General features: G+C 42.1%; 1 protein-coding gene and 1 long non-coding RNA gene across 3 annotated transcripts in view; one reads left to right on the plus strand and one right to left on the minus strand.

The window, feature by feature from the left end:
- Window positions 1–24,687, plus strand: part of LOC125900116 (transmembrane protein 50B) — an 84,919-nt gene that overhangs the window by 30,896 nt on the left and 29,336 nt on the right. The gene's annotated exons all lie outside the window — the stretch shown is intronic.
- Window positions 738–3,695, minus strand: LOC125900124 (uncharacterized). The gene is made up of 4 exons (XR_007450815.1): window positions 3,593–3,695; window positions 2,925–2,990; window positions 2,789–2,827; window positions 738–2,645 (listed from the first exon to the last, which is right to left on the minus strand). It is a non-coding gene; the product is annotated as an uncharacterized LOC125900124 (long non-coding RNA).

Genomic DNA, 24,687 nt, shown 5'->3' on the forward strand with positions numbered 1-24,687 from the left:
ACTCTTATTGCAGCTTCTTCCATTCAGATATTGGCAGCTTTACACACTCTCCCATGACGGTGAACTAAAACCCTTTGGTGTGAGTACGAAACAAGACATTAGATGACATAATTTTGGGGACTGGGAGAGACAGACCGCCATTTTTCAACATTTTGACACATTTTTCGATAAAACGATTAGTCGACTAATTGAAGAAACAATCGACAGATTAGTCGACAATGAAAATAATCGTTAGTTGCAGTCTTACCAGTCACATCAAAATATAAATGTCTGAAAAGACGTACTTACTGTTGCCAGTAGGCAACATTGGCATATAGATGTGTTCAGGGTAGGACGTCATCGAACCTGTGAAGTTTAGGGAAGATTGGACCATGTGTGCTGGAGTTACAGTCCACTTCTTGTTCGGCGACACATGGAAGTTTAACGCCTTGCCACAGTCACACAGTTTGACGAAAAGTCAAGCTTGTAATAACTTTTCTTCTTCAAGGTCTTTCAGTGGGACAGACCAAGGTCGATTGGATAAAATCTCTAGGACAAGTTCATTAATTTACAAGGCCTTGAAATGGGCAAAACTGCACAAAAATGGGGCGGCAGTAGGTCAGTCCATAGGGACTTGGGTTGGGAACTGGAGGGTCACCTGTTCAAGTCCCTGTCCGGACCAAATATGGAGCGTGGACTGGTAGCTGGAGAGGTGTCAGTTCACCTCCTCCACTGCCGGGGTGCCCTTGAGCAAGGCACCGAACCCCCCCAACCGCTCGGTGTGCCTGACCAAGACAGCCCCCTCACTCTGACATCTCTCCACTTGTAGAGTGGCCGACTTCCTGTTGGTTTTAGAGAATGAGCCCAAGAGGTTTTTTGTATGTCTTGGAGTGTTACACGTGCCTACCGAGTTTCGTACATGTAGGTCAAAGCAACTTCGGGGGCTGTTTCGTTGAAATTTTGTTGGGGGCGCTACTTCCTGTTTCGTAGCGGTACACCTGAGTTTGACACCTTGCCACGGTCACACGGATTGATGAAAACTCAAGCTTGTAATAACTTTTCCTCAATATCTTCCAGTGGGACGGACCAAGGTTTGAAGTCAAACCAGCTTTGGGGGCTGTTTTGTCAAAATTTTGTAGGGGGCGCTGTTGAGCCATCTCACACAACAGAATTTGGGACCTCTGATGTGTGTGCCACGTTTGAGTTTCTAACCATTCGATGCCCCTTTAAAAACAACTTTGTGCTTTATGGTGAATAAGGTGTTGCCATGGTGAGAGTAGCCCTTCTAGCAGTTGTGCAAATTTGCAGGAAAGCCCAATCAGTCTTTTTTCAGCATTGGCAGTATAAAAACAAAATCATGGAGTGCGGCAAAATGCCGCCTGCCTACTTTGTTTATACAGAATGTGCTTTTTCGGGGCAGTGGGGGGTGTGAGCAAGTAACAAAATGTGTAGCTCAGCATGTGACACAAACAGTGACGTGGGAGGGAAGCCGCGGCTAGTCAGTCCTTTCTTCACTGTCCCCGTCATCTGACGGTTAATGGCCTCTTCGTTTGCGAGGGTAAGGACGGTGCGCAATTCCTTGTCTCCCCAGTTGCTTTTTTTAGTTTTTTTTTCTTTACATCTTTACAGTGTCTGTCAGGTTTGCGTTTCCCTCTTGCTACTAGCTTCTCGCTAATTCCTGCTATCAGCTGTTTCCTGTTTATCCACCGCCAGTGGCTCGCATGTGCGGCATCATCAACAGCTCCTTCTACAAGTCTTCAACAGCCCCTCCCGTTGTGGAAGGCCGCCTTGGACTGTTTAAACCAAAAGGGTTCCCCCAATATGACTACCCTACGAGGCGAAAAACTGGGCACCTTGGATCAACTCGCCAATCCGGCTCTGTGCGTCTAAATGCTCGCAGCTTGCCGGCAAAACGGCCCAACATTCACGGAAAATCTGGCAGTATAAAAGGGGCTAGTGTTTGGCAAAGACTCAAGAGCTTCATTTTTGAGATTAATCAAGGTCTTAGAACTTTTTATCAGAAAATTTGAGGTGGGTCTCTGTACACCGCGCTCACATGTGTGCGCTTGCTCACGCAAGACAAGACCGTGAGACATGGGCACCACGTTCATGTGTGTTCACGTGCTTTTGTGGGTCTCACGCGCACACGTGAGCACGGTGCACAGAGAGGCAGTTAGAGCTACAGGCTACAATGAGGCTAAAAACAGAGTTCAAGTGACGTTTTTCCAAACAACTTTTTATGTCGGGGCTTCAGGACACTTGGATCACTACGGACAAGCAGTATGGAGATGTTTTGTGGTTTCAATTATGTGTTTTTGGACGTTTGAATCTGGGGCGCCGTAAGCCTCCATTAGGTGGAGTTGTGTTGCTACCCCCTCTCCCAGGGCTGGACTGGGACCAAAAAATGGCCCTGGCATTTTTGATCCCCGGCGGCCCACCATGGTTATTTATGTGATATGCGGAAGCACATGCCATACCAAAGGATGTATGTGCACATTGTGAAGTTTCAAAAATTAAAATAAAGTGCAGTGGCCTACATGGAAGAGAGTAACCATGTTAAAAAAAAATTGATACACTCTTTCACTACTCACAGAGACCTTCTTGGGGGAGATGGCCACAGTGCCACAATTAAACAGTTTATAAAAATACAAATAAGACAATTAGGCCTGCAGTAAGAGAGAGAGAGAGAGAGAGAGAGAGAGATGCAAAGACAGGCAGACAAAGGAAAGAAAGAGAGCAGCAATCAGTTAAGGTATAGTTTAAATAATCTTTAGGTGAACAGAGAGATAATAGCTGATTGTGTACTTACATATGCTGAGAGACAAAAGGCTGCATGGACCTTGGTGCTCTGAGGGAGACAGAAAGCAGAGGTGAGGTCAGATAAGCTAGATTCATCTAATACTGTCTCTTCTTGAATTAAAATAAGAGCTATTTAGTAAACTCACAATGAAAAAAAAGAACAAATGTGAACTCCACATCAGGGAAAGGCAAATCTTCACTCCAAATATGCCCTAAGGGGAGAAAAAGAGAGGCCAGGTGGGTCAAGAGAACAGTGAGAATGAGACTGTCAAAAGAAATACATTGACAGTATTGGTGTCTTTAAAATAATGCAATACTTGATAGTAGTCACTCTGTAAAAGTAATGGGCTTTATGACCATCCAGGTGGATATCAGCAAGATCACATAACAACAGTATACAATACTTAACACTGTAAGTTGGAAACCAAATCTACAATCTACTCAAAGCATTATTTGACAACAAAGGCTAGGCAATTCTCTCTCTCTCTCTCTCTCTCTCTCTCTCTCTCTCTCACACACACACACACACACACACACACACACAGTAGGGTGATCACCTCCAAACCAGCAAGAAAAAGGTTGTGCACAAAACTCTATAGGCTGCTATTATCATGTATGTTTTAAGTCTGACTGAATAAAATTAGTCCTGTAATAATTTCCTAGGTTGAGCATTTGCATATTTTTAGCCTACAATTTCCCCAGATACTGTTTAGTGAAGATGTACACATACTAAAACATTTTTATTCTTGATTCCACGGGGTATCACCTTCATTAATTCTCTTAATTCTGCTAACATTTCAACACTACTTCTTACCAGGGTGGCACTGGTAGTAGCTATTCTGACCTCAATCTGTCCCTGCTGCTGGGTCACGTCTTCCTCCTCCTCCTCCTCCTCCACCTCGTCCTTCTCCTTCTCCCCCTCCTCCTCCGCTTCTTCTCCTCCAACAACCACCTGTGCACTCGACGGCCCTGGGACTGCTACACTCGCCTCCCCCTCCCGCCCCCCCCCCCCAGCTGGCGGTTGCAAACATATCGGTGATTTTTGCGCATTTTGCAGCGTCCACTTTTAAATTTCTTTGCCTTTTGTCTCTGAGCTTTTCTGCTCCTCCCTTTCGTTTGTGTGTTTTTTTGTCCATTTTTTGGGGTCCACAGTCATCACACTCCCTCTAACTCCTCCGGTCCTGCAAATGGCAAAGTCAATCAAACATTCGTCAGGAAAGAGGGGAGGGGCGGGCCAACGAGAGCTGAGAGATTTCATTGGACTAGTCCAATGTCCTTCAAGAAAATCAACCAATGGGCCAATTTGTGTCTTCGTTACCATCGCGGTCAATAAAAACTATATACTTTTTAAAAATATATTATGATAGACCTGGGCCGGCCCACAGACGTGCGTCGGCCCACCGGGCATTGCCCGGTACGCCCGATGGCCGGTCCATCCCTGCCCTCTCCCCTTGGATCTATGCAAGTGTTGTGAGGACTCTACAACTTCACCTGAGCCTCCCTCGGCATGTAGGTGAGTAGATAATGGCTGAATTTTCATTTTTGGGTGCACTATCCCTTTAAGACCTTCACGACTACATTTGAGTTGGATATGGTAAACCTGCCAGGAGGAGCATGTTAAAGTCTGAACATGTAATTTCCTGTCGCCACTAGATGGCGCTATGACTATCAGGAAATATGGTTATATAAATGTGTTCAGGGTGGGACTAAGTTTGTTAAAACACGTGGGAAACACCAAAAATGACCGCGGAATTCAAAATGGCCAACCTCCTGTTGAGTTTAGGCATTGGGTCCAAGAGACTTTTTTGTGCATCTGGGCATGATACACGTACGTACCGATTTTTGTGCATGACGGTGAAACATGCCGTGGGGGCTACTCTTTGGGGGTGTGGTCAAGCCATTTTGCTCCGCCCACCAACGGAAACCATGTCGCATGTAAATTTACACAGCGACTGAAGCACATGCAAAAAATATGTTAAAAACCCCCTAAAAGGCGATTTACCTTGAGGAAAAATAATAATAAATCCTTAAATTTCAATAGGGCCTTTGCCCGCCTGTGGTCGGTGCACGGGCCCTAATAATAATGGTCAGTGGAATTGGCTCATTTCTTCACAGAGTCAGAGCATACGTAAGCTGGCCAGGTGGATAGTTAGAGATCCAAAAGGGGTTCCCATGTTCTCAGGAAGACTTCCAGCTTGTTTTTTAAGTACGTTGTTGCAGTTGCATTGTGTTGTTCAAAATTTGTTTGAACAAGTTAAATGTTAGGGGTCTTTGCTGGTTCCAGTTGAGCAAAATGCACTTCTTTGCTATGTATGATATTATGCCGATCTGCTTTGCTGACATTGGGTCTAGCTTCATTTTCAGTTCCATACAAATAGTTACTGTAGGGGAAATGTCAGATGGAATCTTCAAGACCTTAACAGCCAAATCATGCACCTCTTTCCAAAAATGTTTTGGTTTTCTGCATTCACAGCAAACATGAATGACTGACCCTGTACATGTTTTACATCTGTGACATTTGGAGGATGAGTTAGGATATATCTTACTTAGACGTAATGGGGTAAGATACATCCTGTATAGATTAATAGCTCTGTTCAATTATTTTGTTTCTTGACAATAAAGAGAAAACGTTCTGACATATACATCACTCAGTCTGAAACAGAAAAACTCATTAACCAAGATAACAAAAGTCAGCAGTAAAATCATAGGCACTCAGCAAAAAACCCTTTCAGAACTGTACAATAACCAGCTATCAAAGAAGGCAAAATCCATCATGTCCAACAGCACTCACCCCCTGCATTCAGAATTTAAGTTTCTGCCCTCTGGTTCCTGCCTCAAACAACCATTAGCCAAAACTAACAGATAAAATTCTCCTTCATACCCTCTGCCATCTCACTGCTTAACTCTGTACAGTACAGGTAGCATCATCATTAGTTCACATTTTATTCATGTATGCGTTTTTATTTATTTAGTTATGACTGATTTTATGTGACTGTTGCCTTGTGTGTCAACCTTGTTGTCATTGTTGTTTGTTGTTTTTATTGCTACTGCAGCAGAATCAATTGCTCCTTGGGGACAAATAAAGGTCTTGAATCTTGAATCTTGAATGTACTTTCCCATTGATCATCAGTAAGCTCATAACCCAAATATTTCTGCTATACAGTCATCAGTGGGATAAAGGACGAACTATAATGTTCCAACAGAGCACTATAGATTAGAGACATTTTCCCTTTTAGTGATGTGGAGCTCTCCAGAATTTCCTCCATCCTTGACAACCCCAAGGAGAGTCGTCCTGCTCTTTTGAGGGTAGTAATTAAGAATTTGTAGGTATTATAAAATTCCTGTTTGGAAATTCCAAATTCTGTTCTTAAATTTAAAAAAAAGATTTAAGGGAGCCATCGGTAAACAATTGTTGAAACTGGTGTATACCATGTTCTTTCCAATTACTGAGCATGGATTTCCCAATCAAGGGTGGCAGGTCTGGGTTGAAGGATAGAGGAGCTGGCATAGAGATTCCAAGACCAGATCCACAAAATTTCTTCCACATCTTGCTATACCCAAAGAGTGTTGTAAATTATATAGGTTCTTGGTATTGAATAAAGGGCATTTCTATTATTAATAAATGGTAAGTCAATCAATCAATCAATCAGTCAATCAATTTTATTTATAAAGCCCAATATCACAAATCACAATTTGCCTCACAGGGCTTTACAGCATACAACATCCCTCTGTCCTTTGGACCCTCACAGCGGATAAGGAAAAACTCCCCCCAAAAAAAACCCTTTAATGGGGAAAAAAAATGGTAGAAACCTCAGGAAGAGCAACTGAGGAGGGATCCCTCTTCCAGGACGGACAGACGTGCAATAGATGTCGTACAGAACAGATCAGCATAATAAATTAACAGTAAAACAGTAATCTGTATGACACAATGAGACAGAAAGAGAGAGAGAGAGAGAGAGAGAGAGATGCAGGACAGACGGTAATGACAGTAGCTTACAACAACATTAATGAAAATAATAATATAATCGTTATAGTTCTGGCTACTGTGGTACAATATGTTGAAAGTATATATTAGTATCTGGCAGTATACATGTATGATAATAATCATATGTGTATAATAACAGTAGAAGTATGACTAATGACTAATGATGGCAGCAGCAGCAGCAGCAGCAGCAGGCATCTGGCAGGACCACGACAGCAGCACAACCACACACGTCACGCTATCCAGGCACCGCTGCGATATGAGTTAACCTGAGAGACAGTGGAGCACAAAGGCTCCAGAGAAGAAGCCGAGTTAGTGACATCCAGAATGGCCGAGTTAGCAAGATGCAGTAATAGGATACGAGAGAGAGAGAGAGAAGGAGAGAAGGTGCCCGGTGTATTATAGGGGGGTCCTCCGGCAGACTAGGCCTAAGTCAGCCTAACTAGGGGCTGGTACAGGACAAGCCTGAGCCGGCCCTAACTATAAGCTTTATCAAAGAGGAAAGTCTTAAGTCTAGTCTTAAATGTGGAGATGGCGTCTGCCACCCGGACCGTAACAGGAAGATGATTCCACAGGAGAGGAGCCTGATAGCTAAAGGCTCTGGCTCCTGATCTACTTTTGGAGACTTTAGGGACCACGAGTAACCCTGCGTTCTCAGAGCGCAGTGTTCTGGTGGGATAATAAGGCACTATGAGCTCTCTAAGATATGACGGAGCTTGACCATTTAGAGCTTTATAAGTTAACAGTAGGATTTTAAATTCAATTCTGGATTTTACAGGGAGCCAGTGCAGAGAAGCTAAAAGAGGAGAAATATGATCTCGTTTCTTAGTTCCTGTTAGTACACATGCTGCTGCATTCTGAATTAGCTGGAGAGTTTTTAAGGACTTACTAGAGCTACCTGATAATAGAGAGTTACACTAATCCAGCCTTGAGGTAATAAAAGCGTGGACCAATTTTTCTGCATCTTTTCGGGTCAGGATAGGCCTAATTTTCGCAATATTGCGCAGATGAAAAAATGCAGTCCGTGAGGTTTGTTTTAAATGAGAATTAAAAGACAAATCTTGATCAAATGTTACTCCGAGGTTTCTTACAGTAGTGGCAGAGGCCAGAGCAATGCCATCTAGAAAAACTATGTCATCAGATAAAGAGTGTCTGAGTTGTTTGGGGCCAAGAACAATAATTTCAGTTTTGTCTGAATTTAACATCAGGAAATTGGTGCTCATCCAAGTTTTTATGTCTTTAAGGTAGTTATGGAGTTTAGTTAATTGATTAGTTTCTTCTGGCTTCATCGATAAATACAACTGTGTATCATCCGCACAACAATGGAAATTTATAGAGTGATTTCTAATGATGTTGCCTAAAGGAAGCACATATAGATTAAATAGGATTGGTCCGAGCACAGAACCTTGCGGAACACCAAAACAAACTTTAGTACGTAAGGATGATTCATTATGAACGTCAACAAACTGAAAACGGGCGGAGCGACCAACTGGACAAAGATGGCAGCTTAAGTCTTCAGCTCCCGGCCCAGTTTCGCCAAATAGTTGTTTTTTACAGTCTTACACGATTTATTCTGTCACTTTATGCTTTATAACATCGACTAAGACATAATGGCAAGCAAGAACAAGATTTTGCGTCATGATATCGACGCCGTCGCGGAGGTTTTGCTGGAGAAGCAACGAAGCTACCTGGAGCCGCGGCTAGCCGAAATTCAACAGGCTGCTATCGACAACGAGAAGAAGCTAGCTGCTATCCATGAGCAGCTGGCGTCGATAACCGCGAGCCTCAGCTCCACTAGGTCAGAGGTGAGCACCCTGAAAGTTACACTGGAAAGTAACTCTACTACGCTCGACGATCATGGCCGCGTTTTACAAGATATGGAGGCGAAGCTAGCCGATATGGAGGACAGAAATCGTAGATGCAACCTCAGATGTATCGGTTTGAGAGAGGGCTTGGAAGGCTCTAATGCTATCCAGTATCTGTCGCGGTCTCTGCCCGTGTGGTTCCCCAAGCTGGCTGATGTCCAAATCGAGATAATGAGAGCTCACCGAGTCTACAGCAGGAACGCAAGGAGCAACGCCGCGACCAACCGCACGTTAATCTTTAATGTGCTCCGCTATACTACCAGACAGGCCATCCTCCAGGCTGCACGAAAGAGTCCTCTTATCATCGAGGGACGCAAAATCCGCTTCTCCCCGGACTACAGCAATTACACGGTGAAGCGACGTCAAGCCTTTCATCAAGTTATGAATACAGCCCGCAACAAAGGTCTGGATTTCTTCCTGCTATACCCAGCAACACTGAAGATCAAAGAGGGATCCCAGTACCGAGCCTTCACGTCTGCTGAGGATGCTGAGATGTACGTGGACCGTGCCTCTACTCATCCTACCGCTCATCCCTCCCCCCACTCTTCCCCCCGGCGTCCTGGACCAGCGATGGCTGAAGCCCTGGTCACTGCACCGGACGATGCAGGGCAGATCTAAAGTACCTTCTTGATGAACGTTGTCTTCGGGCTTGTGGTTTGTTCTTGTTACCTTATGCACCACAACCTTTCTTTTGAGTCCTCAGGTATGTTACCTTCCAATAAGTTGTTCAAGTTACTTTACCTGATTTGCATATTACAAACTTTCATGATGTAGCAGCCTCCTTAATTTTAATTTTGATAGATTGCTGCTTTTGTGCCTTTGAGTTTGTATCCCTATATGAAACTTGTCAATATGGAAACAACTCAGTTCTAATTGCTCAGTGAAGTTCCTATGAATAGACATAATTTAAGTTCACTACTGTAAGACCAATTATAGTCTTCTATATCTGGGCTGGCGCTTCCTTATTGCTGCCCCATATCCAATCTTGGTCACGACCTACTACTTATCTGTTAGCCTGTTGGCTCATGTTTTTCCCCTGTTGTTCATTTCCCCTTCTGTGTCAATGTCTCGTCTGCATGTGTGTCTTTGTCTTTTGTTTGTTCTTTACAGTGAGGGTTTCTACTGTGAATATGATGTCAGGTTTTGGCGATGTGAAGGGCGACACAGATATGTTTCATCTCATATGCCTCAGTTTAGAACCTCTTTATTTTAGTAATGAGTGAACTTAAGCTTCTAGTCTGGAACTGCGGTGGACTGAATGCACCTCATAAACGAGTTAGTACTTTCGGCTTGTTGAAAAAGAGAAATATTGACATTGCGTTACTACAGGAGACACATCTACTGCAGGCTGATAATAACCGTCTGGCTAATAAGTTTTATCACACAATTGCATTTTCTTCCGCCATCACGAAGACAAAAGGAGTAGCTATTGTTACTAAATGGAATCTTTCACTGAAGTTACTATCCTCCTGGTCGGATGACTCGGGTAGGATTGTGATTGCTACGGCAGAGTTTAACAACAGGAAAATTGCTCTGGTTTCAGCTTATGCACCTAACGTTTTTGAAGCAGGCTTTTTTAACACTCTTACCAGTCAAATGCTAGAGCTGACAGACTGCTCTTTTATTGTTGGTGCAGATTTTAATGCCGTATGGGATCCTTCGGTTGATAGATCGGGAGCGGGGGCCTCAGGAGACCAATCACGGGCCACAGCAGCTTTGAATTCATGGGCCAGCAGCCTGGGGCTTCTAGATATTTGGCGTGTAGTCAATCCCACTCGCACAGATTACTCTTTTTTCTCAAAAAAAGACACAAGTCCTTTTCTAGGATTGATTTTTTATTTGCATCTCCTCACCTGTTCCATTCTATTGAGGAATCTACCCTACTCCCAATAGCACTATCTGACCATAAAGGTGTCCTCTGCTCGGCCACTCTTGGGAGGCTGACTCAACGAGCTGTTAGGTGGCGTTTTAATACCTCTCTGCTGAATGATGAATCTTACATTATCCAGTTCATCTCTGAATTTAAGGCATTTGCAGAAATTAATGTGGGCTCTGTAGAAGACCCGAGGATATTGTGGGATGCGATAAAAGGCTTTATTAGGAGTAATGCCATTCTCTATTCTTCTAATAAAAATAAGGCTAAATCTCTTCAACTACAAAATCTTGAAGCTGAATTTAACAGGCTAGACTCGCTATTGCAAGCTAGTTATTCTGACCAAATAGCCTTGGAACGATCCCTGGTTAAAAAAGAAATAACAAATATTATGAAACAGAAGTCGGAATTTTTGATCCACAGAACACGACAACGCTATTATTTCAATGGTGCTAGACCCAGCCATCTACTTGCCATGAGAATCAGGGCTAACGACCAATTTGCAGACATACCGCCATTAAAGCTACAGATGGTACAATTAGGACTGATCCCACAGAGATTAATCAAACCTTTCAGAACTTCTACTCAAGCCTATATGACTCTGAAATCTCCTTAGATAAAATCCACTGCAATAATTGGCTGAATCATCTTAATCTACCCCACTTATCAGTGGAAGAATCAGCTGACTTAGACAGATTGATTTCCATGGAGGAACTTAAGTTGGCAGCTCTATCTATGCAGAGAGGGAAATCTCCAGGCTTGGACGGGATTCCCCCTGAATTCTTTGCAACTTTCTGGGATCAATTAGGACCATTTCTGTTTGACATGATTGATTTTTCTATTAAGAAGGGCGAACTCTCAAGGGATGTTAACACAGCTCTTATTTCCTTGCTTCTAAAAAAAGGATAAAGATCCCTCAGATTGCTCAAGCTACCGGCCTTTAAGCCTCTTAAATTCAGATCTGAAAATCTTTGCAAAACTTCTAGCTCGTCGGTTGGAATCCTATCTGTCTAAGCTAGTCAAGCCCGATCAATCAGGTTTTATTAAAACAAGAATGGCATCAGACAACACTAGACATCTCTTACACATCATGGATGCTGCAGAGGGCAACAAGACTCTAATGTCACTTCTTTCTTTAGACGCCATGAAAGCCTTTGATAGGCTTGAGTGGTCTTTCCTTTGGTCAGTCTTAGAAGTTATGGGCTTCGGTGATTCTTTCATTGGAATGATTAAGGTTTTATATTCTAACCCATCAGCCCGAGTTTTAACTGGACGCACCCTCTCTTCTTTATTTTTCGTAACTAGATCCTCACGCCAAGGCTGCCCCCTGAGTCCTGCCCTGTTTGTCCTCTCTATGGAGCCCCTAGCTCAGGCTATCCGCCAATCTAATATGGTCTCTCCTATATCTATCTGCAACACGCAGCATCATGTCTCATTATTTGCGGACGACATATTGGTCTTTTTGGAGAACCCCTCCCGATCTATTCCCCACCTGTTATCTATATGTGAAGCATACGGCAAAATGTCAGGCTTTCGAATTAATTGGACAAAATCAGCCCTGCTTCATTTAAACGCACCTGCTAGCAAGTCAACTATCTCTGTTGACATTCCAGTTGTCAATAATTTTAAATACCTAGGTATCGAGATCTTTGCTTCCTTAAATCAGACTATCAAACACAATTATTTAGCCACTCAGAGTAATGTGTTGAAAGACATGGATAAATGGATGCTCCTCCCTATGTCGCTGCAAGCTCGTATCTCCGTGGTTAAAATGAATATTTTGCCTAGAATAAACTTTGTGAGCTCCATGCTTCCTTTGTCTCCCCCTGCTGGTTATTGGGCCAAACTGCAATCAGCGGTTTCTAAATTTATCTGGAAAGGCAAGCGACTGCGGCTTAAAATGTCAACCTTACAAAGAAGAAAGGAGGATGGCGGCCTATCAGTCCCAGATTTTAAACTTTATTTTTGGTCATTTGTGTTAAGGCCTCTCCTCATGTGGTTTGATCCAGACATAACATCTTCATGGCGTGACTTGGAAAGTGCTAAAATAGAGCCATGGTCATTACATGATGTTCTTTTTGCCAACATTCCCCATAAACAGTGTCAACTGCGCTTTGGTCCTATCATCTCCCATCTGATAATCGTTTGGAGAGCGGCTGAGAAGTTTTTACATATTTCTTGTATTTGGCATGCACTCTCCCCAATATTCCACAATAAATTACTTCTGATTGGTGGGAGACCCATTACATCACCTCAGTGGGAACAAAGAGGGATTCATCATTTGAGAGATATATTTAATGAAGCTGGTTTGTTATCTTTCTCTGACCTGCAGGGTGCTTTCGGTCTCACGTTCTTCTTTTATTTCTATCTCCAGTTAAGATCAGCACTTAAAGCTTATGGCGTCCCGTGGCAGAGTCCCTTGGCCACCCATCCATTGAGAGAACTGTATACTCCCCAGTCTGGTACCAAGGGCGTGGTGTCTCGTCTCTACCAGTACCTAATAACACCCAGACGTCCTGGTCTTCCTATAGAGAGGATCTGGAAGCGTGACTACCCAGATCTGAGCAGTGAGTTTGATTGGCATGATGTGTGGCCGAACATCAAAGAAGCATCACGTAACCCAGACCACCAACAGATACATTTTAATTTTATCCATAGAACGTACCTCACCCCTGTGAAAATGCACCACATGGGAATCATTAACAGCCCTTTATGTACCCTCTGCTCAACTCAGGCCCCAGGCACCTATTTTCATATGTTCTGGGATTGTCCTCCTGTCTTCCAGTTTTGGAGCGGTGTATCATCCCATTTGTCCACCCTGGTTAATGTCTCTATACCGGTCAATGTACCTGTTTTGATTTTAAATGATCTGTCTACTCTCCATGTCCCTAAAATACTAAAGCGTATTATCTACGCTGGACTCACAGCTGCAAAGAAAATGGTGGCAACTCGCTGGAAATCCCCTCATGACCTTTCTACCCGCACCTGGACTCTCTCCTTTCTGGATGTTGTATACATGGAACTCTCTACAGCTCGTATTAATGGAGCCTCGAAAAGGAAAACTTTGGACTCTTGGCTTGGGATTGCTGAATCTTTGAAGCGAATGTTGATTTCGCTCTAACTCTCCTCTACTCTGACTCAAAGATGTTTTTCATGACTCATATCTGTACCTCACCGGATGTGTCAACTAGTTGTCTGTCCTTGTGTTTGTTTGTCTTGTGTGATTATGTCTACCCCTTCCCTATTTCTTCCATGTATGTTTTTGTTTTGTTTTTCATTTGCATTTTTTGCTCTATGAACATAGGCATGTTCCGTACCTTGGGCACTTTGTGACCGTGTTTTATATGTGAATTTGTCAATTTCAAATAAAAATATTTGATCACAAAAAAAACAAACTGAAAACGATCAGATAAATAAGATTTGAACCAGCTTAGCGCAGAACCTTTTAGGCCAATTAAGTGTTCCAGTCTCTGTAGCAGAATTTGATTGTCAATAGTGTCAAATGCCGCACTAAGATCTAGTGCTGTCTCAGTGCTATGATGCACTCTAAATCCTGACTGTAATTCCTCAAATAAATTATTATCATAAAGAATGTAACGAGGTAGGAAGGCAAAGTTTTTCAATATCTGTCCAGTGAGTGGTTCTTTGTTTTTGTAACCAACTAATCAGGCCTTTTGTCTGGGCAGCCCAATAGTACAACTGAAGGTCTGGAAGTCCCAGTCCACCTTTCTCTTTAGACTTAGTTAAAGTTTTGAAGGCTATTCTGGGTGAGGTATTCTTCCAGATAAAGGAGCTAACTCATTTGTTTAGGGATTTAAAAAATGTTTTGTCTAGATAACAGGGAAGTGACTGAAAGAGATAACTAAAGCCAGGTAGTATATTCACTTTGATTACATTAATTCGGCCGAGGAATGAAATGGGAAGTAAATTCCAATGTTGCAGTTCTTCTTTGATCTGTTTGAGTGATGGTGAGTAGTTTATGTCATACAAGTCTTTAAGTCTGGGGGACACATTCACCCCCAGATATTTTTCATTTTTTTTAATTAATTAATTTATTTTTTTTGCAAACATTTAAAGGGACATTGTGTAACATTTTCAGTTGTTTATTGGCAAAAATTGATTTCTGCATTCATAAATATGTCATCACTGGTGTACCTCCACCAATAATCTGACTTATTCTCGTAAAACGAGAATTTCGGATTTGTTTATACATTGTGCGGGTAAGTTGTCTGTGGGGTTCCATTACGTTTCGCCATCTTGAGAATACACCCGCCAGCAAGGGACATACAGCACCGCCTTCGGCGTTTTCGTTGAGAGCCAGGCCAGCACTGCGTGACTGAGGAGCCGAAGGAGAGGAGCAAGAGGCGCTTCGCGACTACCCTGGCAAATCTGAAACAAAGTCCCACTCTTTGAGCATAATGCAGGATCATGCATATGCAGCATCATGGGAGACGGAATCCTTGTCGCCAAGAAAGCGCAAAAGGGAAAGAAAAGGCAACGTGAGCGGCGAATTAAAAAAATGAAGGCCCACATCGGGGTAGCCTTTCCCAGGTAGAGAGAGCTGCTGAGGGAGAATGGTAATGCAATCACAGGCCAGCGCCGCTGTTGGCTGTTAGCCGCTGTTAGCTCCCAGTCGCTAACAGCCTCATCCCTCTCCTCGCATTACTGTGCCGCTGTTAGCTGTTAGCCACTGTTAGCCGCCAGTCACTAACAGCCTCATCCCTCTCCTCGCATCACTGCGCCGCTGTTAGCTGTTAGCCGCTGTTAGCCACTGTTAGCTGCTGTTAGTGCTGGCCTGTGATTGTATTACCTTTCTCCTTCAGCAGCTCTCTCCACCTGGGAAAGGCAACCCCAATGCTGACCCTTGTGTTTTTTAATTCGCCGGTCACGCTGCCTTTTTGATTCCCTTTTGCGCTTTCTTGGCGACAAGGATTCCGTCTCCCATGATGCTGCATAATACATGATCCTGCATTATGCTCAAAGAGTGGGACTTTGTTATGTGGCAATAGTGCCGCTGGCCACTAACAGCTGTTAGCGGCGGAGTAATGCGAGGAGAGAGATGAGGTGTGTGAGGTTGAGCCACTTGTCAGTTGTGAAAGGACAAGAAGTGATTGGTTTGTTTCAATTTACATCTGCCCCAACAGTCCTACGTTGTAAACACAGCCAGCATGGTGAGGAGGGGGTTTGTCAACTCGCATCACGTGTGTCTGTGTAGGAGCCTGAATGAATACTCCATGGGTTTCATCAGTGTTATCATAGCTTTTTGGTACACAGCGGCTAAAGTTGTTGCAATACGTGTTTGAAACAGTGAGGCGCTAGAGTGCGCCATCTGTTTGAATGCAATATATGATTTCAACGTTAGATGGGAGAAATTCCCACACACTGTGGTTTTAACAAGACATACAAAGGAGTGAAGTGCAATACGAACAATACAAACAAGAAATAAGAAAATTTAAAAAAAATCAACAGATGACAATAACAAGAGACAAAAACAAAACAGAAACAACAACAAAAAAAATCAATAATAATAGTAAAACTAAAAAAGGTAAACAGAACAAGTAATAAAACACAAATGAGACAGGAGTAGGAAGTATCAGTCACAAGTGTTCAGAATGTATGATAAGGAATACTGTTGCTTGATTGTGTGGATGAGTAAAATGTATGAGGTTTAGGGGCAAAACCTTATGTAGAATAAAAAATAATAAAGACAAACTAATAGGCAATTGAAAAAGAAGGAAAATAAGATAAAATAATAAATAAAAAAAATAAAAACAATAACAAAAACGTTAATGCTTTTAAAACATCACTTGTCAGGTTGGGGGCACGGGCTCACAGGCAGCAAGTGTAGGGCTCTGAGAAGAAGAGGAGTCCAGGTTGCTTCAAAATAATGAGTTTGGTCTTGGAGAGCGGCTGAGAGCTTTTCCATAGATATGTATTCTGTAGGGATATTTAACTAGTGTGATATGTTTGTGTCTTGACGCTGTGACAGCGTCTCTGTACTGCTCTGGTGAATTCTAGTAGCCTGTTTTCTCACTTCAGTTGCTTTAACGTCTACTTCCAGTCTTAACCCACACTGGTTCTGTTTAAGCACTTATAGCTCTCCTCCTTTCTACGACTTTCTCGCTAAGCTCTTAGCTGTTGTTTGCACATTACTAGCCTTGGTAGCTACATTAGCTTTACAGCTAGCGATGGCTTCTCCCTACTACTCTTTCTTGCTCGGTGTGCCAAATGTTCAGTTATGCCTCTGCCTCCTTTAGCGACAGTGGTAATTGTAATAAGTGTAGCTTATTTGCTGCGTTGGAGGTGAGGCTTAGTGAATTAGAAGCGCAACTCTGCACCATGGAAAACCATTCATTTGCTGCATTAGTTAGCCAGCCCCCTGTAGCCGGTGTGGAGCCACATAGCATAGCCTTAGCCTTTGCTAACTGTCCTCCGGTAACTCCCGTTCAGCCGGGAGGTTGGGTTACGGTTCGCCAGAAGCACAGCTCCAAGCCGAAGCCCGCAGCTCACCACCAGCCTGTTCACGTTTTCAACCGCTTTTCCCCACTCAGCGACACACCCGCTGAGGATAAAACTCTGGTTATTGGCAGCTCTATTCTGAGAAACGTGAAGTTAGCAACACCAGCGGCCATAGTCAAATGTATCCCTGGGGCCAGAGCGGGCGACACTGAATCAAATTTAAAACTGCTGGCCAAAGCCAAACGTAGATTCAGTAAGATTGTTATTCATGTCGGCGTCAATGACACCCGGTTACGCCAATCGGAGGTCGCTAAAATTAATATTGCCTCGGTGTGTGAATATGCAAAAACGATGTCGGACTCCGTAGTTTTCTCTGAACCCCTCCCAAATCTGACCAGTGATGACATGTTTAGCCGCATGTCATCATTTAATCGCTGGCTGTCCAGGTGGTGTCCAGCAAACGATGTGGGTTTTGTTAATAATTGGCAAACTTTCTGGGGAAAACCTGGTCTTATTAGGAGACGGCATTCATCCCACTTTGGATGGAGCTGCTCTCATTTCTAGGAACCTGGCAAACTTTATTAGTAATTTAAATCCCTGACAACCCAGAGTTGAGACCAGGACTCAGAGTCGCAGTCCTATACGCCTCTCTGAGCTTCTAGTTCAGTTACCCAGCCATAGTTTTCATAGTTTTATACAAACGGTGTCTGTCCCCCGACCACCTAAATTATTTAAATCTAAAATTAAACAAAGAGGAGTTGTGCATAACAACCTCATAAAAATTAAAACCTCTTCTGTGACAGAAAGACAAAACAGGAGAATTAAATGCGGACTGTTAAATATCAGGTCTCTATCGTCTAAAGCAGTGTTAGTAAACAAATTAATATCAGATAATCATATTGATTTACTCAGTCTCACTGAAACCTGGCTGTGTCACCTGATGAATATGTTAGTCTAAATGAATCCACTCCTCCCAGTCATAGTAATACCCACATTCCTCGAGGCAGCAGCCGAGGAGGGGGAGTTGCAGCCATTTTTAACTCTAGTCTGTTAATCAGCCCTAAACCTAAACTAGATTATAATTCATTTGAAAGCCTCGTTCTTAGTCTTTTACATCCGACCTGGAAAACCTCGCAGCCACTTTTATTTGTTATAGTGTACCGTGCTCCTGGCCCATATTTTGAATTTGTATCTGAATTCTTAGAGTTTTTATCCAGTTTAGTTCTTAAATCAGATAAAGTTATTATTGTAGGCGATTTTAACATTCATGTTGACGTTGATAATGACTCCCTGGCTACCGCGTTTATCTCATTATTAGACTCCATTGGCTTCAGTCAGGGTGTACATGAACCCACTCATTGTTTTAACCATACCCTCGATCTAGTTCTGACATATGGAATTGAAATTGATAACCTAAAAGTCTTTCCACAGAATCCCTCGCTATCGGATCATTATCTGATTACTTTTGATTTCTTTTTACTCTTTTTACATTAAAAGATTACTCCGTCGTTAAATTCAATACCAAGTCCCTCAGTAACAGAGATTTCCCGTACCGACTTTGATCATTTTGTCGATAGCGCCGTAGGCTTGCTGCGAACAACACTTGACTCTGTAGCTCCTCTTAAAAAGAAGTTAAAAAAGTAAAGAAAGTTCGCTCCTTGGTATAACTCTCAAACCCGTAAGTTAAAACAAATATCGCGAAAATTTGAAAGGAATTGGCGATTAACCAAACTGGACGAATCTCGTTTAATCTGGACAGACAGTCTCAAAACTAATAAGAGGGGCCTCCGCAATGCCAGAGCAAACTATTACTCAGCATTAATAGAAGACAATAAGAACAACCCCAGGTTTCTTTTCAGCACTGTAGCCAGGCTGACTGAGAGTCAAAACTCTATTGAGCCTTGTATTCCTTTAGCCCTTAGTAGTAATGATTTTATGAGCTTTTTTAATGACAAAACTCTAACTATTAGAGGCAAAATTCATGACCTCCTGTCCTCAGATAGTACCTATCTAACCTCAAACACAGCTGTAAAACCTAATATATATTTAGATTGCTTCTCCCCAATTTCTCTTCAAGAATTGACCGCAGTGATTTCTTCATCTAAATCATCAACGTTTCTCTTAGACCCCATCCCAACTAGGCTACTTAAGGAGGTCTTTCCTTTAGTTAACACTCATATATTAGATATGATCAATCTATCCTTATTAACAGGCTATGTACCACAGTCTTTTAAGGTAGCTGTAATTAAACCTCTACTAAAAAAGCCCACCCTGGATCCAGAGGTGTTAGCCAACTATAGACCAATATCTAATCTTCCCTTTATGTCAAAGATCCTTGAGAAAGTAGTCGCAGACCAGCTGTGTGATTTTCTCCATGATAATAATTTATTTGAGGAATTACAGTCAGGATTTAGAGTGCATCATAGCACTGAGACAGCACTAGTCAAAATTACAAATGACCTTCTGATTGCTTCAGACAAAGGACTTGTCTCTGTACTTGTTTTATTAGATCTTAGTGCAGCGTTTGACACTATTGACCGTCAAATTCTACTGCTGAGACTGGAACACTTAATTGGCCTAAAAGGTTCTGCACTGAGCTGGTTTAAATCTTATTTATCTGATCGTTTTCAGTTTGTTGACGTTCATAATGAATCATCCTCACATACCAAAGTTTGTTTTGGAGTTCCGCAAGGTTCTGTGCTCGGACCAATCCTTTTTACTCTATATATGCTTCCTTTAGGCAACATCATTAGAAATCACTCTATAAATTTCCATTGTTGTGCAGATTTTACACAGTTGTATTTATCGATGAAGCCAGAAGAAAGTAATCAATTAACTAAACTCCATAACTGCCTTAAAGACATAAAAACTTGGATGAGCACCAATTTCCTGATGTTAAATTCAGACAAAACTGAAGTTACTGTTCTTGGCCCCAAACAACTCAGAGACTCTTTATCTGATGACATAGTTTCTCTAGATGGCATTGCTCTGGCCCCTGCCACTACCGTAAGAAACCTCGGAGTGATATTTGATCAAGATTTGTCTTTTAATTCTCATTTAAAACAAACCTCACAGACTGCATTTTTTCATCTGTGTAATATTGCGAAAATTAGGCCTATCCTGACCTGAAAAGATGCAGAAAAATTGGTCCATGCTTTTGTTACCTCAAGGCTGGATTACTGTAACTCTCTATTATCAGGTAGCTCTAGTAAGTCCTTAAAAACTCTCCAGCTAATTCAGAATGTAGCAGCACGTGTACTAACAGGAACTAAGAAACGTGATCATATTTCTCCTGTTTTAGCTTCTCTGCACTGGCTCCCTGTAAAATCCAGAATTGAATTTAAAATCCTACTGTTAACTTATAAAGCTCTAAATGGTCAAGCTCCGTCATATCTTAGAGAGCTCATAGTGTCATATTATCCCACCAGAACACTGTGCTCTGAGAACGCAGGGTTACTCTAAAGTCCCTAAAGTCTCCAAAAGTAGATCAGGAGCCAGAGCCTTCAGCTATCAGGCTCCTCTCCTGTGGAATCATCTTCCTGTTACGGTCCAGGAGGCAGACACCGTCTCCACATTTAAGACTAGACTTAAGACTTTCCTCTTTGATAAAGCTTATAGTAAGGGCTGGCTCAGGCTTGCCCTGTACCAGCCCCTAGTTAGGCTGATTTAGGCCTAGTCTGCCGGAGGACCCCCCTATAATACACCGGGCACCTTCTCTCCTTCTCTCCTTCTCTCTCTCTCTCTCTCTCTCTCTCTCTCGTATTCTATTACTGCATCTTCCTAACTCGGCCATTCCGGATGTCACTAACTCGGCTTCTTCTCCGGAGCCTTTGTGCTCCACTGTCTCTCAGATTAACTCATATCGCAATGGTGCCTGGACAGCGTGACGTGTGTGGTTGTGCTGCTGCCGTGGTCCTGCTAGATGCCTCCTGCTGCTGCTGCCATCATTAGTCATTAGTCATACTTCTACTGTTATTATACACATATGACTATTGTCACACATGTATACTGCCAGATATTAATACATACTTTCAACATATTGTACCGCAGTAGCCAGAACTATAACTATAATATTATTACTTTCAATAATGTTGTTGTAAGCTACTGTCATTACCTGCATCTCTCTCTCTCTCTCTCTCTCTCTCTCTCTCTCTCTCTCTCTCTCTCTCTCTCATTGTGTCATGTGGATTACTGTTAATTTGTTATGCTGATCTATTCTGTACGACATCTATTGCACGTCTGTCTGTCCTGGAAGAGGGATCCCTCCTCAGTTGCTCTTCCTGAGGTTTCTACCGTTTTTTTCCCCATTAAAGGGGTTTTTTTGGGGAGTTTTTCCTTATCCGCTGCGAGGGTCATAAGGACAGAGAGATGTCGTATGCTGTAAAGCCCTGTGAGGCAAATTGTGATTTGTGATATTGGGCTTTATAAATAAAATTGATTGATTGATTGATTGATTGATTGATTAGTTTATCATTATGGAAGATGTGGTGTAGGTGTGTGATTCCTTTTTTTTTTCCCAGGTGACGAAATCTAGGGGTGAATTTTTCTGTGTGAAGTTCGGGTTATTCCAAATAGGGGTGCATTTGCAGGGGCTTAATGTGGATTTGAAGAGCTTGTTGATTTTCTACCAAGCTGCTGGAGTTGTCGAGATTACTGTATTGTTGAATGTGCTGTTAAGTTTTAAACTTGTGTTGAGAAATGGGAGGTCGGATATTACGATGGGTTTCCATTGTGCTTGTTCTAGTTCTGTCCATGAGTGAGGCTGTGTTGTGTGATTAATCCATTTATAAATATACTGTAACTGGTTGGCGAGAAAATAACAATGAAAATTGGGTGCCTCTGGGTGCCTGCTATTTTACTTTTTTGTAATGTTGTGAGTTTGATCCTTGGTTTTTTATTTTTCCAATAGAATTTGTGTGTTATAGAGTCCAGTGATTGAAACCAGTTGGTAGTCGGTTGGATTGGGATCATTGTAAAAAGATAATTGATTTTGGGTAATATTGACATTTGGACTGCAGCTATTCTACCGGTGAGAGAAAGTGGCAAGTTCATCCAACGGTTGAGATCGTCTTCAATGGTTTTGAGTAGTGGGGTGAAATTTAATTTAAACAACTCTGACAGCTTGGGGGAAATGTTTATACCTAAGTATTTAATGTTGCCAACAGGTAAGGGAGAGGGTGCTTGTGAGGATGCAGCCACCCAGTCCCCGCACTCAATGGCAAGATGGTAGATTTGGTCCAATTTATTGAGTAATCTGATATTTTTGAGAACTGATTAAGGAGCTTTATGACTTCTTGCAGTGAATTGGATGTGGACTGGAGGTACAATAAAATGTCATCTGCATATAAGCTAATCTTGTGATGGTAATTGGAAACACGGATGCCTTGGATATTGTGATTCTGGCATATTGCAACTGCTAAAGGTTCAATGAATATGGCAAATAGTGATGGAGAGAGTGGGCATCCATGTCTTGTTCCTCTATGTAGAGCGAATGGTTTTGATATTATTCCATTGGTAATGACAGTGGCCATGGGTGAAGAGTATAGTGTTTTAATCCAGTGTACAAAAGATTCTCCAAAACCAAATTTTTGTAGTGTTGAAAAAAGAAATGTATGATTAACTCTGTCGAAAGCTTTTTCAGCATCAAGGGAGGTGATAATGGTTTTGAGGTTGTTAGATCCAGAAATGGTTATCAGGTTAAAAAGTCTGCGCATGTTATCTGAGGAATGTCGTCCTTTTAATGAAACCGGTTTGATCAGGATGTATTATTTGAGGGATTACTTTTTCGTTGAGGATGGTCAGGGCTTTGCTTATTATTTTAACGTCTGTGCTGATTAGTGATAGAGGCCGGTAATTGGAGCATTGAGTCGGGTCTTTGCCTGGCTTTGGCAGTAATGAGAGGAGAGCAGTATTCATGTGTTGGGGAATTTTGGAGGTATGTTTGATTTCTTGGCACATTTTCATGAATAGTGGTGAAATAGTGTTCCAGAAATGTTTGAAGAATTCAGCAGGGAGGCCGTCCGGACCAGGTGCTTTATTGTTTGGCATTTGGTTGAGTGCCTTAAAGTATTCATCTTGTATAAATGGTTTGTTCAGGATATTTGCTTGATTTGTTATTTTGGGAAGGTTGACAATTTCTGATATGTCTGATTCATGATCACAGGTGCATAGTTTACTGTAAAATGATTGAAAAGTGTTGTTGATGTCTTGGCCTGAGAACATTGGCCTCCCTGCTGAATCCCTCACTACAGATATTATGGATTTTTCTTTGTTACGTTTGAGTTGGTTTGCCAGGTATTGTCCCTTTTTATTGTTGTATTCAAATGTATCATGTCTTAATCTTTCTATTATAAATTGAGTTTTTTTATTAAGTATTTTGTCTAGCTGGAATTTAACTTGTCTTAGTTTATTGTGAATAACTTCTGATGGGTAATTTGCGTATGAGTCGTTCAGGTGTTTGAGTTTTCTCTCTAGTTCATTTTCGATCTCCATGTCTTTTTTCTGCTTGTATGATGAGTATGATATTATTTTTCCTCTCATTACTGCTTTTGCCGTTTCCCACAAAGTTGTTGGTGAGATGTCTGGAGAATCGTTTATATCAATCAGGGATGCCCACTCTCTTTTGAAGTAAATGTCGCAATCTGTATCTTTAAGGAGAGAGGTATTGAAGCGCCATCTTGAGCAGAAAGGTTTGACAGGATGATTGGTGTTCAGGGAGAAAGATACAGGGGCATGGTCACTTATTACAGTGGGATGGATATTTGTATCAGAGATAATAGATATGATAGAGTTGCTAACAAGAAAGAAATCTATGCGTGAGAAGGATTTATGAATGTGTGAGTGATAGGAATATTCCCTGGATGTTAGGTTGTGTAGTCGCCAAATGTCTCCAAGACCAAACTCATTCATGTGTTGTTTTATTATTTCAGATGAGGTGCATGGTTTGAAGGTGCTTGGGGTATACGATCTGTCGAGTGTGTGGTCTATAACTGTATTAAAATCTTCTCCGATTATTAAAGGTAAATCAGGCATGTTATTGAACGAGGAGAAGAATGTGTGAAAAAAAGGGGGATCATCATTGTTTGGGCCATAGACATTTGCAATTATGTAATTTTCACTGAAGAGAGAGGCATGGATAATAATGTAACATCCCTCTGGATCTGTTATTGTTGAATTTATAATGAGTGTAACAGTTTTGTTAATTAGAATTGAGACCCCTCTTTTTCTAGAGTTATATGTGGCTGAATAAACTTGGTTGTATTGTGAGGATTTTAGTTTGTGTTGGAGAGAGCACTTTTTTGTTCATGTGAGTTCATGTTTAGCGGAGGTGGTCGTTGTTCAGCCAGGTGGTCACGTTTCGATCACGGTACAATTTCCTATCTACGTACAGTATATCCACAGATATGATGGCGCGTTTTCCTTCCTGAATGAGATGTTTCCGGATTGGGTACAGCAGTTTTCGTCTGTCCTGTATTTCCCTCGGGAATTGGTCGTTAAGACCAAAGTGGGTGCCTTTCAGTTCTTTGCCCAGAGTTTTAACAAATTCTTTGTCCTTGACGTGTTCAAATTTAGCCACAATGGGTCTCGGTCTGGTGCTGTCTGTCTTGATATTGCCGATCTGGTGAACGCGATCGAAAGTGATCCGTTTGTTTTTTTCGGGCGGCAGTTTGAGGTGAGTTTGCATGAAGTCCATAAGTGTCTTTTCGGGATTTTCCTGTGTGTTTTCTGGT

Source organism: Epinephelus fuscoguttatus, linkage group LG13 (assembly GCF_011397635.1).
Source record: "Epinephelus fuscoguttatus linkage group LG13, E.fuscoguttatus.final_Chr_v1".
NCBI lineage: Eukaryota > Metazoa > Chordata > Actinopteri > Perciformes > Serranidae > Epinephelus > Epinephelus fuscoguttatus.